The 19,772-nt window shown below is 50.6% G+C and overlaps 1 long non-coding RNA gene across 1 annotated transcript; it reads right to left on the minus strand.

Moving 5' to 3' along the window:
• Positions 1-9,027: 9,027 nt before the first annotated feature.
• Positions 9,028-19,458, minus strand: LOC122185332. Its single transcript, XR_006180848.1, has 3 exons — positions 19,206-19,458; positions 11,700-12,077; positions 9,028-11,397 (listed from the first exon to the last, which is right to left on the minus strand). It is a non-coding gene; the product is annotated as an uncharacterized LOC122185332 (long non-coding RNA).
• Between the last annotated feature and the right edge of the window lie 314 nt (positions 19,459-19,772).

Genomic DNA, 19,772 nt, shown 5'->3' on the forward strand with positions numbered 1-19,772 from the left:
ATTTGCTTAATAACCCCGGATCGCTCCGGCGGAGCGCTGCCAGGCTGGCAGGAGGCACTGAGGGGTGGCAGGGGGGGACCGGTGCTCAGCACACAGCCCTGCGGTGCCCCAGGGGCAGGGGGCACCTTCTGGCAGCGCTCTCTCTGGCAGCAGAGTTTATGGTGGAGGATTTATGGTGTTCTGGGTGTGCGCTGCCATGTGATTGACAAGCTGCCCTCGGCAGCAGCGTGTTTATTGCAGGTAATTACTGATGATGTCAAGGAAAAAATTGCAGAGAAGATCCTGCACGCAGCCTGCTAATTGTACCTGTTTCTCGCACTAAAAGTCGTGATAGGTGTAATCCATCAAATGTGCTTTATGCAACTTTGCAATGCTTCGCTAAAGGCCCATTTTATTGCTTTGGCAATCGATGGGAGCAGTGCTGCCTGGAGCATCATTCCCCCGCAGCCGCCCCACATCAGCCCCACGCTGCTCCCATCCCACCCTGCAGCCCTGGGGCTCAGCAATGCGCTGCTCACAGCAGAGATTGCTCCATAGCTGACGTTGAAACCTTCCTTTGGATTTGCCGTGTGGATAGTTGGGATCTCCAGATATCCTGTGATTACATCCTCGGAAATCCTTACCTGGGGTAAAGAGAGCAAACTGGTCTGTTCCATCTGTCCGTGTCTGAGCGAAGGCACCAGAGCCAGAAGCTGTGCTGGGTCTGTCTCTATAAACGTGCTCAATATTTCAGCAGCTGGATATTTGTGCCTTGGTTCTCAGAGAGAAAAATACACTCATTTATTTCCCTGAAATAGCATATTATGATGGATGCAACTGCCAAGCTTCAGCTAATGGATGTAACATGATGGAAAACATCATTATTTAGGTGTGGGAAATTGTTCTTTAGGAATCTGGTGTCTGTAGCAAACCTGCACTCCTTGAACCTCAATCCCACAACGTGTTTCAGATGTGGATTTTAAGTGACTGTTTCTAATTAGTGCATCACAGAGTCCTGTCAAAATACCTTTTGGTGAATGGCAATAGCGTGTGCACGGGATTTTAAACGGCATCTTGAGCTCGACTGTGTCTCTCTATGTTTTGAAGGCACGCCACCAGCTGCAGCGGTAAGGGGCTTCTCCCTGAGGCTGTGCATCCCTGCTCACAGCCAGACTGCTGCATAGTACCTGCAGGCCATGCTGCACGATGGGATGTGGGCATCATGTAGTGATGCTTCTTAACTCACAGGGGCACCGTAAGCTCCCCGGTGCTGCATGACATGGAATTAGGGCTTTTTGTGCACAAGAGGGGGCAAGCAAGGCACAATGAACACAAGCAGCCTGGCTGCTGCAGTGAACATTCCCTGCTGTTTTGGGATTTCCCTTCCTGCCCAGACTGATGGATGCTCCCTGCTTGTGGTGGCTCAGGACCAGCCAGCACTGAGCTCTCTTCACCCGTTTATTGACACTCTGGCACTGCTCATTGCAAGCACTGGTGACACAGCCCAGAGCCCCGCAGCCCCATCCAGGCGCCTGCACAACCTGCACAGCACTCATAGCTGCAGAGGAAACCAGACCCCGTTCCTTGGGCAAAAGCACGAGCACAAACATGTGCAGCTGGTTCCCATCAGCCCTGCCGAGGCGCGCGCTTCAGGTGCCTGATAAATGCTCCTCACTTCCTATGGGGAGGCTCTGCTGTATCTCAGTAGAGGCATTAAGCCTCCCCCGCAGCGTCTCTCAGGGGCACTGCTGGCCGTGTCAGGGGAATGCAGTGTTCCTCCTGCACCACTGCTGCTCACGGAGCTGTACCCACTGAGTGCACTGTGCTGCAGGCTGGGCTTCTCAGCACGCCGTGCCAGGTTTCACGAGTGTGCAGCACAACTTCTGGTCCCTCTTGGCCATGAGCTCACTGTGCACTTCCAGCAGCACTCAGTGACCCTGGCGGTGCCCCTCAGCCTGACACCTGTGTAGCTGGAGCAGGCTCAGGCACCTGGCAGCATTCAGAGAGACAGGATCGATGCCCTCTGCCCCGCAGCAAACCCGGCCCATCAATTCTCTCTGCCGACTGCGGGGACGTGGATTTTGGCTGTTCTCATGGCACAAACCCATCATGCTGCGCAGCCCGATGGGGACAGCAGGACAGTGCTGCCATCCCCAGGTCCCCATCCTGGCACCGCTATGCCCAATGCAGCCCCAGCACGGCTGCTCAGGGCAGTTCATGTCAAGCAGTGAATGTGTTTCTCACAGCCCAAGTGTTAGCAGTGCGGCTACAGGGTCTGGAGCAAGGACATGGCCATGACAAAAGGAGAGGCTTTTATTTATTATTCAGCCATCTCCAGGGTTTTGGTGCCACAACACATTACTGCGCTTCCTATATACATTATTTATTTCCTGGTTCAACACGGATAAAGCTAAAGCAGATCTGAAAGCTGTTGGAAGCCCTCACACCAAACCCTCGTGCTCCCTAGGCTGCAATCCCTGCTCAGAGCCCAGGTGAAAGCAGAAACCCTACTCCTGCTGCAGGCAGCACGGCTGTGGGCAGTGCATTTCCAGGGGACTGCACTCACAGCCCTAGCAAAGGGCTGAGCAAAGGGTCCCTTTCAGAGGGACCGAAGGATGTCCCCACCCCTGGCTGCAGTGCCCACGTCCTCGGGCAGAGAAAAATGAGGGTCTCATAGCAGAACCCCAGGTGGGGTTCTGTGGGATTTGCCTGCACTCTGCCCACTCAGACAGCCCCCAGCCCTCACCACATCAAACACAAACAACTGCAAGATGTGAGACAGCAGGCTGGTGGAGCAAAACCAGCCCTGCAAAAATCAAAACATCATGGGATCTGGCTACTTCTTCTTTCCCTTTCTTTATTTATTTTTGGCATCTGGCGCTGGAAGGACAGCAGACACCTGAGCACCTTTGTTAACACCACTGTTTAAACAAGGGTGCCCTTGAGCCGGGTGTCTGGGACCCGTGTCAATATTGGCAGCTGATAAGCGATAAGCAGGGCCGTAGGGCTGGGTGTAGGACACAACTCCGGGCCTCTCCATCTGCCTGTAGTGCTGGGACCTCACCCTCAAACCTTTGATCGCTTCCCACAGTTGTCTCATCATCAGAAGCAGCATGTGACTCTGTATAAATAGCATCGGCTTTGATGTAAGATCTCCAAATTTTGTGCTAATAAAATGGCCTTGATGCAGCCCAGCACTGAGCACCCATTTGAAGCCAATAAATACTGCTCTGCCCATCTTCAGAACATGCTCAGGTCCCACTGATATCAAAGGAAGCGCACATGCTGCCGAGCATGGGGAGGATCCATCATGTGCTGCAATTTAGCTGTGTACTGAAGTGATTTGCTGAGACGGAGCATTAAATGGGAAGCAGTGATTTCTTTTAACTGCCTATAAATACCACAACTTCTTCTCGTAGCCGGAGCTATTTTTTAATGACTGGTGCTTGGCTACATTGAAGTTTAAAACCCCATGGCAGAAAAAAAAAAAAGAAAAAAAGAAAAAAATAAAGCCTTACTTCAGCACATGGGTAACATAAAGGCAACATTTCTTGTCCATATGGAGAACATATTGGTTGAACTCAGCTCTGAATCGACCTTTATCTTCGTTCATGAGATGAGACCAATCAAGGCATTGGTGGCAACGCAGCGCTGAGTTATGGCTCTCTGTCCCCAGGCAGAGAAAGGTCAGGCAATGCAGTGATGATGGCTGCAGGACCTGAGCAGGATGTGAGATGGCAGTGGGTGCCCATGTGCTCCTCATGTGTCCCCTGTTCCAGCTGACTGCAGGTGGTGCAGCCCCGGCTCTGCTGGGTGCTGGGGAGAGGCACAACCCTGATTCCAATTCCTCTTAGAGACACATCGGGGAGATGGAACGCGTGGCCAGGAAAGAGGTATCCTTCTGCTCACTGTCTTCAGATGGGCTGGGAAATGTAAGGGTTGGATCATTAGCATTGTGATTAAAACAGTAAAAGTGACAGAACAGGAGTGTTAGCAAAGAGAAGGCTTTTCCAACTCAGAAACTGGGAAGGGAGAGGTCTCCAGCTGTGTGCCCAGAAATCCCTACACCTCTGAGGCTGGGGGTCGGGCTGGAGCCAGACTGCAGTACTCTAAGGGCTTCTCCTGGGGATTTGCATATCTGAAGCCAAAGTATCCCCCAAAAGCACTCTTCACCCTCCAGAGAAGAAACTGGAGCATGGAATTTGCACTCTTTGCACCCAGAAGATTCCTCAGGCTCTTCCATCCCTCTGGGGATACACAGTGGCCTTGGAGCCATCCATCACTGCCGTGGGGCCGCAAGGCCCCAGGGATGAGTTACAGAGCCATAAAACCTGCCTGGCTCAGCAGGAGGGTTTTATGCCCACCATCCATCAGGAGGCACAGCAGCTCTGTGCCAGCAGACAGCAGGCAGAGGTGGGTGCACAGGGATGCTGGGTGTGCTGGGTCAGTGCAGCGCTGGGTGAATCAGCAGCCCCTATCTCACCTGTTTCCCAGCACAGTCTCTCTGAAGCAGCACTGAGCTCTGGCTCTCGTATCGCTGCCTCGCCCTGCTGCTGGATGGATGTTTTTCCAAGCTAAAAATAGGATTATCTTTCTACCAATCGACTGTCTGGGATTATGCATTCAAAGGGTGCAATATAGAGACGTGGAATAAAGGTTTAATGAATCACAAAATTGAATTCTTTATGGGCTGGCAGCATTTTTCTGAATAAAACAACAACTTAATGTCCTGCAAGTTGTACTTTATGAACAGGGGCCTAAACTTATCTCGTACAGAAGAAATTAGGGAAGCAATCACAGGAGGTCTTTTATTAGCGCTTTTTCTCTCCCCAGCACAGAGTAGAATATGAATTGATTGTCAAAGATTTTTTAAGTGCCTGTGATTGAAGAGATGATCTCTGATAAGCTGCTGGAGGAAAACAGAAGCCAACAGCTGCTCCATTTAGCAGCAGTTAGCCTCCAGCCCTGGTGGCTCGCTGAGTGGCTGCTTTGCATTCACAAACACATCCCCACATCGCAGCCGCACACCTCCCTGCTTGCACAGGCTCTGCTTGCTGCCCGAGGAGATGCCAGCGATGGAGAGTGGTTTGTGAGGTCTGGAGGTGGTCTCCGGGAGCACACCCATGTCCTTCCTCCTGCTGCCAGCTGAATTAGCCAAGCAAAGCCTTTATCCATCTCAGATCATAAACTCCTGTGTCACAAAACGAGGCACAGAGCAGCCACTGGAGCAGAGCAGGGGCTGGTGCTGAGCAGCTCAGGGGGCTCCAACCTCCACAGCCCAACACGGCCGCGTGCTGTGGGCTCCATGCCCTGGCTGAGCAGGAGGATGCTGGCACGGACCCATATAGAAGCAAGCTGGCGTGCTGCTGTGCTGGCACAGAGCCCGAGGTGCTCTCTTGTCATCAAACACACACCGTACCGCTGCCCGCTGCTGCACTTTGCGAGGTCAGCTGGGAACGTCAGGTCTTCATATTATACCTCACTGACTTCTCGCAGCACGCAGCCGGGCTGAAGAGCAGCGCTCTGCCTGCAGCTCAGACTCCCTGCTGGGAAATCAATGGTCATTTGGTGATGTGCCGGCATGTGGGCTCACTGCATTGCAATGCCTTGAGAGAAGCAGGCTGACGCAGAGCGGGGCAGGCTGGCCCCGGGCAGACACGGAGCACTGACATCGTCCAAAGCCACCAGCAGCAGGATCCCCAGGTGTGGGAATGCTCCGAGCATCCACAGCACGAGAGCAGGCAGGGAGCTGGATGCACTCAGAGCTGCGCCCAGAGCCTGGCTCCTGCGGCAGTGAGGAGGGCACGGTCCTCTGCTGATCACTGTGCATGCAGAAGGAACACAACACATGGAACAGAGGTTGCATCTCGGCCTTTCTTTTACCTTCACTTAGTTTATTTAAAGAAACATGGGATAGGAGTCACACCATTCTGGTCTAGAAGTAGTATAAGTGCTGGGAGGTGAGCATCATTGTGCTAGAGCAAAGCTAGAGCGGAGCGAAAGGTGGATGGGATGTGCCATGCAGTGCTGGCAGCTCAAAGCAGGAAGATTAAAATGGATGGGAGCAACTTTGAAGCACACAAATAAAAGCCGACAGCATTTCTCTTTAACGAAGAACAGAAGTTGCTCTTTTCTGCACGTTGAGGAGAGCACCGGTGTGGCTGGACTTCAGCGGGTTTCAAAAAGCAGCACACATTGCCTTTGAATGATAAAATGCTAGAGTGTGACCTCAGGAACTCGAGCACTTCCAACACACTCCTGTTTCTGTAATGCCTGTCTGTGGGTGCAGATGTGAGAGCTGCCACAGCCTCCTGCCACGGCCTGGGGTGCTGGAGCTGCTCGAGCTGCTCCCCAGGGCTGATCAGGGCTGACCCCATGGCAGCTCTGCAGGGCTGTCTCCATGGGCGCTGCCTGCAGTAAGAGCAGCATGCAGCACTCCAATCTCTTCCTAGTGGAGAGGTTACAAGAGGGCATTTTGGAAGCAATTGAAAGGTTGGTAAAGAGACAAGGGCAGGAAATGTACGGAGTCTCATTACCTTTTATCTTCCTGGAGCATAAAATTGCAGAGTCTCTGTTTAGGCTGGAAGGAAACCCCTGCAAGAATTACGCATGCTGCTCGCATGCTTATCGAGATTGAAAGAGCTGTGCTCCATCAGCTTGCTGCGGAGATAAGGACCCCCTGCCCCACAGCACACAGATAAATCCTGCTGCCCACACCCTGTCCTCATGCCTGACCCCACCAGGCTCTGCCATCACACCACGTGGCTACAGAGCGATGCACATCGCCACAACCCCAGGAGACTCAGTGTCCTATATGTAAGCTCCATACATAAGCCTGGAAAACAAAACTGTGTGTGAGAGCAAACAAATTAAAATTCAATTTCATTGACACCAAGGAGTTGCCATAATCAGGGGAGGGATGTTGGAGACACATCGGTGCTGGCGTAGCTCCTTGGTGAAATTTTATGGGCCAATTGGTAAAAAATATTCTCCTGAGAGCGATGCACGCTGCTCACAGGGCTTCATATCTTACTGGTAAGGCAGTTTGGAGAGCAGTGATCCACGCTGTGAGAGCAGGGGGCTGCCTGCATGCAGGGACTTCTGCCTCTGTTAGTGGCGCCAAATGGCTCTGCTGATGCTCCGTGCTGCACCTGCACTGCGGTCCCAGGGCACAACAAACTCGCAACCTACAACAAACACACCAGAAAATATCTCCTAGTCAATTATTGATGGTACCGAGATGGCAGCATAATTAAGCTTCCAGAGGCCTTTGGGCAAGTATGTGGCAGCATAAGGTGCTGCACGCTGTTGGCACGAGCTTTATTTAAGCACATTGGATCAATTTGAATCAATCTGACATGTACACACTTCAGGGCATGGCTAGTTTCAAATCAATTAAACTCCTTATGACTTTATGATTAGAAACCTGAGGTTATGAAACATTAATGTAAAATCACAGTTTATAAAGTGAAAAAATAAAATCCCGGCGAAACGTCTCATGAAGATCACAGGAATCATTATATCAGCTTCATTAAACAAACAAGGTAAGGGTAATTAGGCTGTAAATTGAGTGCAGTAGTTAAAAAAAGAGAAACTGTAATTAGGATGTGATGGCCACTTAAACAAAAATAAGGAAGTGTGGCTAACTGGCTGCCTTCTGTCTCCAGACAGAAAAGCAGTTGATTTCTGCCTGAGGTGGAGCACCCAATAAAGGCTTCAGCGTGGGAAGCTGTTTCTAGAGAGCAGCTCTGGGATGGGCACAGCAAAGAAACTGATTTTTGGGTCTGGGAAGGGAGAACAGACATTTAGAGCAACAAAATACGTACAGATCTTGCCCAGAATACTGAATAAAAGCCTGGCTGGTGTCACGTCCACAGCTCATGCTGAAAGATAGGATTTGGTGGAGGGGTGGAGCGGGTACTGTGCTCCTTCTGTGCAGAGAACAGGGCCCAGGAGCCGGTCCTGCCAGCATGAAGGGGCTGAGACATGATGGAGCTGAGACATGATGGAGCTGAGGCACAACAGGGCTGAGGCACGAGGAGTCAGAGATGTGCACGCAGTGCCCAGCTGGGATGAATTAAGCTGTGGCTTGAGGGCGTTTCTGGGGGAAGGTCTGCCAACAGATTGTACCTCCTTGTGCATGTAGCATAGGAAGTGCCAAATCCCGAAGAGCTGCCCCCTGCTAAGCCAATCTTCATTAACAAGAGCTGCAGGGGAAGGAAATCCTCGAAGCGGTGCTCAGGCTGCTGAGAGAGCACGATGCTCTCACTTGGCACAGCCAATGCAACTACACCAAAACCATGCCAAGCTCAAGCTTCTTGGGCAGCCCCAGCCTGCTTCACAAATTAGGTCCTGTGAGCAGCTCTCCTTTAGAAACACAAACAGTAATCCCATGTGTTGGCATCAGCCCTACCCAAAGAGCCCAAACAGCTGTGGACAGAAAAGTTCCCATGTGGGGCACGGACCCTCCCTGATGGTTGTGGGTGCAAAGTGCACTGAGTCAGCAGAGAGCTCAAGGCTGCACCAGACTTTGCCCCAGGCCCTGTGTGGACTGTGGCCTTTGCTCCTCTCGCTGGGGCAGTGCAATGAAGGGGCCGGCCCTGATGCGGGGGTGTGCAGGCTGCAGCGCCCTGTTCTGCCCCCAGAATTGTGCTGCCCACCAATGGCCCCAGCCCTGCACTCTTCCCTGGGGAGCTGAGCAGGTGGAGGTGGCCATAGCACTGGGCTGCAGAAGCAGGAGGCTTTCTCCATCTCTGCACGAGACCCAGCCCAGCTCAGCTCTCAAGCCGGGAACCAGCAGCAGCCCTGTAGGCAAAAGGCTCTGTAAGTACACAGAGGTGGAGGAGAATAACTGGTTCTGTGAGGAGTGCAGCTGGAAGCAGGCAGCCTGCAGGCACAGCAGTGGGGGCCCGGGGCTCCCAGCCCTGCCTGGAGCTCTCTGCCCACTGATGGTACACACAGTGCAGCCTAAACAACGCTGGGGCATTTATTAGGGGACCCGCTGGCTTGCCAGGAAATTGCCCACAGTGCAATGCTTTATGTGTTGGACTAGTTTATTAAGGAGCTACTTGAGACTCTCAGAGAGGCACCATTCTGGAAAGTAACATCCTGAGGGCAGGAGTCAGGCCCGGCGATGTGGCACAGCCCCGTGCCGCGGTGCACAGCTCTGTGTTGCAGTGCGTGGCTGCATGCCGTGTGCATGGCTCCGTGTTGCTGCATGGCTCCGTGTTGCTGCATGGCTCCGTGTTGCTGCATGGCTCCGTGTTGCTGCATGGCTCCGTGTTGCTGCATGGCTCCGTGTTGCTGCATGGCTCCGTGTTGCTGAGCTGCTGCTCGCGGGGATGGGGCAGCCTGCCAATAAATGCAAAAGGGCAAAAAAGCAAAAGGCAGCCGTGCACAGGGCTGCAGCTACATCTTTGCACTAGCAAAGTCACGGCTGCTGCATAGCCTGGCAAACTGTTATGGCTTTTCAAGCCATGAAGCCATAGAAGGATGAATGTTATAGGGAAGAATGTTTATCCTATGCTGGGGAATACAACAGAGGTGTGGGCCACTCGTGTCACCTCAGTGTCCCACAGATGCCCACTGTAGCTCAGTCCAGCTCCACATAGGGCAGGACTTCAAGGCTGCCAGGAGGGAAAATGGCAGCATGATGACTAATGAGGAATCACCCCCGCCAGGTAAAAATTGACTCACATGCATTCCCTGTGCTGGCAGGTGCCAAAACCAACACAGATACACATGGCAAACAATGAACCTTGAGACAAGGCATAAACCAACGTGCTGAGTGGAAAGGTCACGATAGGGACTGACCAGAAATGTCATCAAGCTTGTTGCAGATAAGAGAAAGGAAAAAAAAGCTCTTATCACAGTGAGAGGCAGCAAAGGGGCACTGAGCTCCCAGCACCACCTGTCCTGTGAAATGCCAGCTGCTCCCTGCTCCCATCGCCCTTCTGCCTCGATCAGCACTTTCTGACACCAGAGGGGAAGACCATCAGGTTGCCAGAACGGCTCCAACCTGCGAGCTCCCAATGGAGTTTATTAGAATGGTTCTACCGACCCAATGCTAAAGGCTGAAAATGAGTTTTCCATAGTGGCCATAACTGTCAGCAGAGTGTCTGCATCGCATTGATTATCTCTGGAGAAAACAGGCACAGCGAGTGCACTGACCTTTATGGAGGAAGCACCCAGATCCTGGATGATTGCTGCTGTGGCAGGACTCTGCTATCAGCCTCCGGCCCAGGAAATCCAGGCACATGGAGCCCAATGGGGTGGGAGATCATCTGCAACTGCTGCCACAGCACTGGTGAGGATGTGGCAAGCAGCAGCTACAGCCACTCACCCATGAAATGTAAATTTAATGTAACTATTTGCAATGTAAAATGCTTTGCACTTTGAAAAATATGCTATTATTTGTGCCTTTTATTGGAGAGAGAGGGGGAAAATATATTCAGAAACAGTCTCTTGTGCGTGTTCAGTTCTTTCTGCATCCAGAGTTATGGAGTTTATATTGAAATTTAGCAGCTGTGGGATCTGTGGCCCAATAGTGCCATCACCACTAAATCATCTCTTATTTAGCTAATGCCCTTCATGGCTCACACACGTAGAATAGAAAATGACCTGCCAAGCTGCCACCGGGCTGGTTCAAAATTCCTCCCTCGCTCAGCTCCTGCAAAATACACCATCCCCAATAACACAACAATATATTTATAGATATCCCAGATGCAGGGGGTTTAGTTGGTGTCACTTTTGCCCAAAATCTTTAGCTATATCCAGAAGCTGATGCCTTACACCTGTGCCAAGGTGGGCGAGCAGAGATGGCAAGCTGCTCAGATGTTTGGTAAGGAATGTCCTGGCACCAAACCTCCAACTTCCACTAAAAATCAGGTGCGTTGCCAAAGCAGAAGATCAGGCACACTGGTACCAGGACAGCAGACAGGTTGGCACCACACCTCAGCAGAAGCTGCAGCAGTGACATCCAGAAAGACAACCCCAGCCCTGATCCCCCCCCTGCTGGGGCTGCAGTCAGTGCCTGGCTACAGAAAGCTGAAGATAGATGGCGGTGAACACAGCTTTCATCATTCAGTGAGATAAGAAGAGGCAGAGATAAATCCTTCGTTAGGCTGCAAGGCTGGTGGGAGTGGTCTCACCTCCTGGTTCATTAAGCTTCCAGAAAGCCTCATCTGCCATCATTAAGTGCTGCGCTAATGGCACTCGCTGGGTGGTTTTTCAGTGGTTTTGCTGTGTCCCCTGGAGTCAAACTTTCTCCAAGCAGTTCTTTAAGCCACAACCTCAGATCCAGCATCCTTAGTCTGATGTAGGGGGATGCAGGGCAGTGGTCATCACCCTCCCGGCTCCTGCTGGCTCTGTGCTCTGCTCTCCTGGTTGATTAGCACATGCGGTGATGCTGGTGGAAACCTAAAGCCATTTGTAATCATTACTCTGAAGGCCGTCTACAGATAATGAAGAAAATTAGACTGGACTTGAAAAAATAAAAAAACACTTTTTTTTCTTAGTGAAAGCATTTGGAAGCATCAGGAGGTTCTTTATAGGGTGTGTAAATGTAACACGAGGAGAGACAGAATAAAGGGAGTTCAAAGGGTGTCTGTGAAAAGGAAAAAAATTCTGCTATTGGCACTGCTTCCTGTTTTCTCACACCCAGCAACATTCTTGACCCAAACCAGAGGAAACAACAACAACAGCAAGACACCGAGTGGTACCTTCTATGACAGCTGGCAGGAGGAGCGCTGGGCTCACACTGCAGTGTGCCTGGGCCAGGCTCTACCTGTGAGGACTCCAACTAGTTTGGTGTGCAGCTCTCTGTTCTCCCCACCACAGCCTGGACTCCAGCAGACACAGGTCAGGGGAAGCTCTTCTGGTAGAAAGGCAGCCTTAGGCAAAACCAAAACAAATTCAGCCCTGTATCCCAGGAGCATCTGTATCTGGAGCATCCCTGGCTGCACTGGGTGAGGAGAAGCTGAGGGTTGCCCTGCAGCTCCAACAGAAGTCCAGTTGCAGTACTGATGGACCCAAGGACATGTGAACATGGGGTGTGACAGCACCCTTTAAAATGTCTTCTCTTCATCGTTTGCTGTTCCCTTAAAATAAAAAAAAAATAAAATCAAAATGCATTACATTAGGTTACTAAATGAACTGAAAGCCCCAGGGCTTGGGAGCCTGGATGCTGCATTAGGCAATTGCAGCAGCCGAGGCCGGCCAGCACCAGTCCTCCACCCGCAGGCTCTGCTAACGAGCGCAAACAGCAGGGCCAGGACATGCAGCAGGGCCAAGGCTCAATGCTGGATGCCAGCCCACACCCAGCACATCATCCAGACCTTCACTGGGGAGTGCAATGTGGGGCTGAGCATTGCTGCTATAAGCACCACGCTTCTCTGCTTCAAAAAAAAAAAAAATCAGCATGCTGCAGGAAAGCCATCGGTTCAGCTGGCTGCTCCCATTATGTTTCATGAAAGTCAGCTGGTGTATTGGATATTCATTCATTTTGGGCTAACTATCTTTTCCATTTCTGAACAGCTTCAATTTTCTTGATGTCTCTGGGAATGGTTTATGAGGAAATAGAGCCTTGAGGGTGGACAGACAGAGAAAAATCTCCTTTCTCACCAAATTGATCACCATAATCCTTCATCTGCTCACTGTGCAGCTGGGCTGCTGGTACCAGCAGGCTGTGCCCGCAGAGCAGCCCCGTGTGCTGCAGTGTAAAGGAGCCTCACCTCACTGCTGCTGAAGGGGAGAAGAGATCTGGCCATACTAGCTGCCAAGTGTGTGTTGACACATCCATGCTGTAATGAAACTCATGGCAATGAGATGCTGTGGGATCTGCAGCAGTAGCAGCACATGAGGATGGACTAAACAAGCAGCTGCTGGTGATGGTTTGATGTGGATAATCCTGCCTACGGCCAGGCAAATGGCTCTTCTAAGCTCTGCCTCCTTCCCTGTTTCTCAGTGCAATGAGGTTATTGCAAGAGTTTTCCCTCCCCAGCCCTGCAAGCACTGGGAATGTGAACAGTTTGAACTGGCCATGAATGCACTGGTGCCAAAAACTCCTGTCCTGCCCAGCACTTACACCAACAACCACACAGAGCAAGTGGGCAGCAGCTGTGCAAGGCAGCACACAGCCAGGTGGGGGGGGCAGAGCAGCAGCACAGGACAGGGGGCACTCCAGCTTTGTACAGCCCAAGCATCCCCACGTGCAGCTGCTTGATTTATTTCTTACTGGTAATTTATGGAAATGGATTCTTTAAAAAAAAAAAAATAAACTCAAACCAAATACTTTACTAATAGGCCAGCCGCTCTCTGGTATCACGCTGGGTAAATGAGCATTTGTGCCCAGTGGCATGTTGTCCCATAGCTGAACCCCCATAAAGGGCTTCAAAAATATCTATTAGCCAAGCTCATTAGTTTAAATATCATTAAAATAAATTATATTTCTCCACACAGGGCTTTGATGGGCCCCAGAGAGAATGCTGCTCCCAGTGGCTACGGGTCAAACACTCATTTACTCGAAGGACTCTTTGCTCTGGAAGTAGAAAGGCTGTTACAATCGGTTTACACAACTGTCACGGTGCAGAAATGGGCCTGTCCACGCCTCACTGCTCAACTTAAAAGCATAACACTGAATAAGAGAACATAGCACACGTGTTCTTTGCTGTAAGAATCAACTGCAAAGCTGCCTTCTGGTTCTGTGAATATAGAAAGGTCTGTACCTGGCTTTTAGATTTATTCGTTTATCCATTTGACCTGTTAATTCCACTTGAAGGTCAGTTTATTTTGGTATAGCTTAATTTCTGATGTTTCTGGTTTCAGGCTTGTTTTTTTCCCCCCACAGCAACCAGGCCCCCAAAAATGCAGTGGTACCACTCTATGCTGTACGAACTCAAGCTGATTTGAACCACATGGTCAGGATTGATGCAGGCATGCCTGCCACTCTCATGCTGCTCCAGCTACAGCCAGGGCACAACTGGGGCTGTGCACCAGCACCATGCACATGAACATCTATCCAATAACACCACCATATCTGAGCAGCAGAGATGGAGCTGTGGGTTTATGCTTCACACCAGCGAGAGCACCTCTGTTTCACACAGTGCCTCAGAAAAGGTGTTCCAAAGCTCTGAGCAGGTGCATTTCTCTTAGAACATGGAGTTAACAGGATGCCGGCATCACCAACAGCATCACCAGGGAGCAGAGAACTCACAGCCCTCACTCAACCCCTGCACAGGTTTGTCAGAAGGAATTATTTACTGTCAAGGTAGTGAGACAGAGGAACAGGTTGCCCAGAGAGGCTGTGGATGCCCCCCTCCTCCCTGGAAGCATTCAAAGCCAGGCTGGTTGGAGCCTTGAGCAACCAGATCCAGTGGGAGGCAGCCCTGCTTATAGCATGGAGCTGGAAATAGATGACCTTAAAAGGTCCCTTCCAACCCAAACCATTCTATGACAGAAGGGAGGAGAGACCACAGGCAGCTCATGCACCCCTGGGTTGGTGTTGCAGCAACAGACATTGCTAACGAACCATCACAACACAGCAAGCACAGCAACCCACAGGGATTTCACAGCCACGCACCACGGGCTGCCAACAGTCTGCAGCAACGGGAGCCAGCCAGGTGCTTGTTGTGTCTCGAAAGAAACCCTCCCAGTGCCCAGCCAGGTGGCTGCACACCCAGCAGGGCTGCCTCTCACTCATCTCTGGAGCAATTTGGGCGTTGCTGTTCTCGAAGCACTCCACCAGTTGTACTTTCCGTGTCAGCAGCACCGCAGAACAGAAACGTGGCATCGAGGTTCCCCATTCGGGCTGTGACGGATCGCAGGGAGGAACGCAGCGATGATGGAGGACCAGTGCTAATCACACCAATTGATATAAATCACCACGTCAGCAGCAGGCTGTGGGTTTACACCTCATTAAGCTTCCAAGTGCCAAATTAATCAACAGGCTTCAGCAGAACCGTTCTTAATTAATTGTTGTAGCAATGGGGAAACGCAACAGAAAAAGAGAACCAGAACTCGCAGCGAGCACCACCAGGTTTAAACAGACAGAAACTCTGTTTTCCAGTTCACCTTTCAGTGAGGGACAGCCACACACCCATCACAGGCAGCAAACTGTCAGGGCTGCTGGGGATTAGGGTGGATTGCAGGAGCAGGCTGGTGAACTGCAAAATGCTTCCACGAGCTCCTCATTGAGCACTGCAAGTAAGCAGCTTTGTATTTTATTTTTTACCTTCTCTCTGAAGCAACACACAACCCCAACAGCAAACGATGTGAACAGGGGAACCGCTCCCACCTTCACAGCGTCCTCAGTTTCTTGCTCTGTCAAAATTATGATGCCTGGGTGCCATAAGGACAAGCAGATAGGGGACAAGCTACCAGCAGCCCACACAGCCACCCCAAGCACAATGCCCACGTCCCTGCAGGCAGCTCTCCCGCAGCTCACAGCACCAAAAAGCATCCTCTGTGCTGCAGGGCCTGGAGCCGAGCACACAACAGCCACCACTCAGCAATGCAGCGTGTGCCTGTTGCATTCTCAGGGTGGATTAAACACATCCCCTGTGTTCTGTGCACCTGCTTCTGCCTTGCCTCACACATTACAGCAGTGTAACATCTCCCCTGAGTTCACGTCTGCTCACCACATGGCTTGTAATTGCAGCGGTCAGTTCAACACTCAAACCACATTTCCAGCATTGAATGTCAGCAGGTACTTACGTCTTCCCATGGCTGTCAGTCACTCAGCCTGCTCTCCCTGATCTATAGAATATCCAAACATTTATATCATGGTGATGACAGCAGAGGTACCCACAGCATCACCACTGCACCTGCACTGCAGCACCTCCGGTGTTCCCATCCTTACAGCATGGGCATGCAAACAGGCTTCACCGTATCAGCAAAGGTACCCTCTCAACACTGTGAAATCCCACCTCATCCAAAGGACTGGTTTGGAACTTGGTCTGCTTCCTTGGATTTAAGGTGCGAGTTGGAAGGTTAGCAAGGCAAAGGGAATAGAAAGAATGCACCCAATCCCAATTATTAACAGTCAACTATCCAAGTGCTCCCACAGGCTGCGTTCACCGGCCAGGAGCCCCTGCTCAAGGTGGGTTGGGTTGTGCCATGGCAGCTCACTGCTCACCTCAGCTCAAGCACAGTGCTCCCCTGTGAGAGGCGAGCAGCACAAACAGCAGTCAGTGTGGCCACGAGCTGAGCAGTGCCCAGGGTCATCACCTTGCAGCAGGAGCTCCTCAGACTTTTGTTTTCAGCTGCTTGGAAAACAAATCGATTCGCTCACGCATGCTCCCTCTGCAACCTGCACAGTTCATATGTTCGCTGGTGCCTAACCAGCTTTACAGTTTCAGTGGGAAAAGCTCAATCTAGGACTTTTCATTAGTGTCATTAAGAGCATGGCATTAAGGCTCCACAAGCTGATTTTGGCAATAGAAAACAATTTCAAGAAACACATAGCAGGGTAATTATTCACAACTCAAATCCCAGAGGAGCACAGCCTTATGGCGTAACCACATCAGCACCGCTGTTTTCTGAAATAAAGACTTCACTCAACTGCCAGACAACACTGTTCCACTCATCCTCAGCCCACCTCCTGGCCCTCAATGGCTGTGACTGACAGATCTCCATCACATTTTCTGCCCTCTCCTGTGCCACAGCTGCGGGCAGATCAGTCAGCCAGGCAAGGGGACAGAAGTGACAGAAGGATGGGCCCCAAGCCCACGCTGCCTTGTGCTCTGATACGTGACTATTTCAGACAACTTAATTCCTAAATTAATTACAGGGCTAAATCCTCCGGAGCAATCTCCCTGTTACAGCCAAGTTAGAACGCACCACATGGACGCAAGGCAGCCTGCACGCAGCACACAGAGCTGCACAGCACTGCTCTGAGTGCAGCAGCACACCAAGAAGCACGGGGGCAGGAAAGGACACAGACCAGGACTTGACCCTTGGCAGCCATGCCCTTCCAAGCACATCGTTCCCACCACATGACATTCCCTGAGCATCATTCCTCAGTACACCATGTGTCTCTCAGTATTCAGCCAGGCTGACCCAGAGGATGCAATGAATTTCCAGCTCCAGCTGTTGGCAGCAGTCAGCAGGTGCTATCATCCTACTGCTACCATTGATCCACCTGTGGTCCTGAGGTTGAGATGGGAAAGCAGGAAAGCAGCCATGGAGGTGTTAATCTGCATGTCCAGAGCAGCAAACAGACAGCAAGGAGAGCTCGGCCTGTGCTCTGCTGAGCAGCATCCTCTTAAATCCGCAGGGCAGTGCTGCATCTGTCGTGTGGGACCTCACCAGAATGGTTTCCCAGACGTTGAGGTTCTGACCTTGTCTGCTTTTACACTTCTCCATTCCGATTTTCAAATTAATCATCTAATTCCAGGTAAGTGCTTTTAAATTCTGCTGAATGGGGCATGAATCTTGCTGAATGAGAAATGCAGATCTCGGTAGGGAAATAGATTCAGCACGGTTACACTCCCCACTCTGTTTCAAGACTTCAATTGCAATTGCCTGCTCTAATTTAACAGGGAAGCCTCACTGCAGGGTAATTAAGCACACGAGGAGCTGCACAGAGCTGCTGTCAGCACCTGGCTGTGGGATTCTCCTTCCAGAGCACCTGCACTGGATGGAAATTCCTCCCCTCTGCTCTGAGCCTCTCACCAGTTCGTAGAACAGATGGAGCCACCTCCTCCTGCAAGGAGCCCTGCTGCTACGCGGCGCCTTACGCTGCAGCAATACGCGCAATTAGGCAAATCAATGGACAATGCAGCGTATTGGAGGAGGAGGAGTTACATCCAGGCAAAACATGAATCCCAATTTATTCGCTGTAGGAAACGAGATGTTTCTGCATAATTACCAAAAACCGCAGACACGAAACAAAACGTGGTGACAGCCCCAGTGGGAAGGTGCCACAGCCGGGTCGCTGCCTGGAGGGTGTGGGGCACAGCAGTTCATTCTCACCCTGATAAACAGCTGATTTATGCCATAACATCTCATTACGTGCTGCACTGCCCAGCCCATCCCACATCCACAGCAGACAGGATGCTGGCTGCTGCCACTCGCCTCGCTGATGACTGCAGACTGAGCAGCACAGCTGAAAGCTACAAAATTTCATGCTGTGAGGAGCTGCCACCTCCAACCAAGCTGCTTGCTCAGCATTCACCTGCCTGCATCTCTTGTTAAGGTATGTGCTGGCTCCCTGCACTGAACTCGCGCTGCTCACCACAGGTGCACAGCTTTGTTCTTATCCTCGAGCATTCTCCACAGGCAGTGCTGAATCACATTGTGGCTTTTGAATATGAGAAAGCATTTAATAAAATGCAAACCAACATCACAGGACTCATTTAAAGCATGACCTAAGTCAGGTCTCCAAATGCAGTATTTGTAGAAATAGTATACTCACTTCTCTAAAACCTGGAAGTATAGAAATGTGATTTATAGGTCTCCCAATACTACAAACTCAAATTTACAAGTTTGCCATTTTGGAATCACACCCAAATGTGCCTGCATAACCACAGCCTGCAGCCCATTTACCACAAAAAAGACAATAAACAGATCCACAACAGACACAGGAAATACTTCAAGACTTGTGCAAACAACTGACATGAACTCCATTTGCTTGCATGTGGTGAAGGTACAAACGTCTATTGCTGAAATAATTAACAGAATTGTACGAGTTCACATTGGCTGTTCACAACTGTCACTGCACAACCTAGGAGGGGCATGCATGTTTGGATCTCCATCAGGGATGACCACAGCAACTGCACATTCGTTTTGTTCTCTCACTTTATCTTTCCAGCTTTGGAGAGCATTCTTCCTTATCTTGGAGACGAATGGCCTCCACAGAGAGCTGAGCAGTAGAGCTATTTATCTCTTTGACATGTGTTTCCCTGTTTGTTTTCTCCAGCCTTGAGACAACCAGCTCAGCTCTGACAGCGCACTGTGCCAGTGGCAGAGGGCTGCCCAACCTGTTCACTCCAGTGCTATGAATTCGTTTCCATGCCAATCACTTACTGTAGCAAACCAAGTTTAATCAATGCTTTCTTCTTGTGATAAAGAAGAAAGTCTCTACAAACTTCTGAAAGAGAGTGGCTGGAATGAGAACAAACAAATCAGTTTGGCCCTCTACTTTTTTTTCTTTCAGAAATGAAGAGGTAGCAATGTCCTGTGGGTGACATTGTCTGCACTGAAGAAAAACAAAAAAGGAGAAAAGTTACCTGATCGTTTCTGATATTCCACTTGCTGCTTTAACACAGAAACGGAACCTTATTCTTGAAGCACTGCAGTATCAAGCATCTCATCTAACACAAGAGCATCTTCATTGCTTCAAATAGCTCCTGGACATGTGGGACTCCGTCTCTCTCTGCCTATATCTATAATAAAGTTAACTGCTTAATAACAAAAAAAGAAACAAGTTACATTCCCAGCTCCATTTCTCTACTCCCTAGAGTGCTCCATACACATGATCTCCCTTTCTCCAGCAAAACCCCATAGTTTTTCCACTCAGATTTAACTCATATCCAACCTTGCTTTCAGCAGTAAAAGTCTTGTCCAGACTCTGTAGTTCTGCTCCCTTAGGCCTGATTACAACGATGAGCAACAAATGCCTTACAAGTACTGCCTGTGCTGTAAATGAGCTTGGGGGATCTAGGGCAGGGTGGAAGGTGTAAAAATCAGAGAGCATTTTAAAACCCAATGGAACAGCCTACACAGGTATTGAATTCCTCATATATCAGCTGATTTCCAGACTGGAAAACCTGCCTGGGAACAATCCCCATGCATTC

The sequence above is a fragment of the Lagopus leucura genome, unplaced genomic scaffold (genome assembly GCF_019238085.1).
Source record: "Lagopus leucura isolate 7727_CA_CO unplaced genomic scaffold, USGS_WTPT01 Super-Scaffold_100028, whole genome shotgun sequence".
Classification (NCBI taxonomy): domain Eukaryota; kingdom Metazoa; phylum Chordata; class Aves; order Galliformes; family Phasianidae; genus Lagopus; species Lagopus leucura.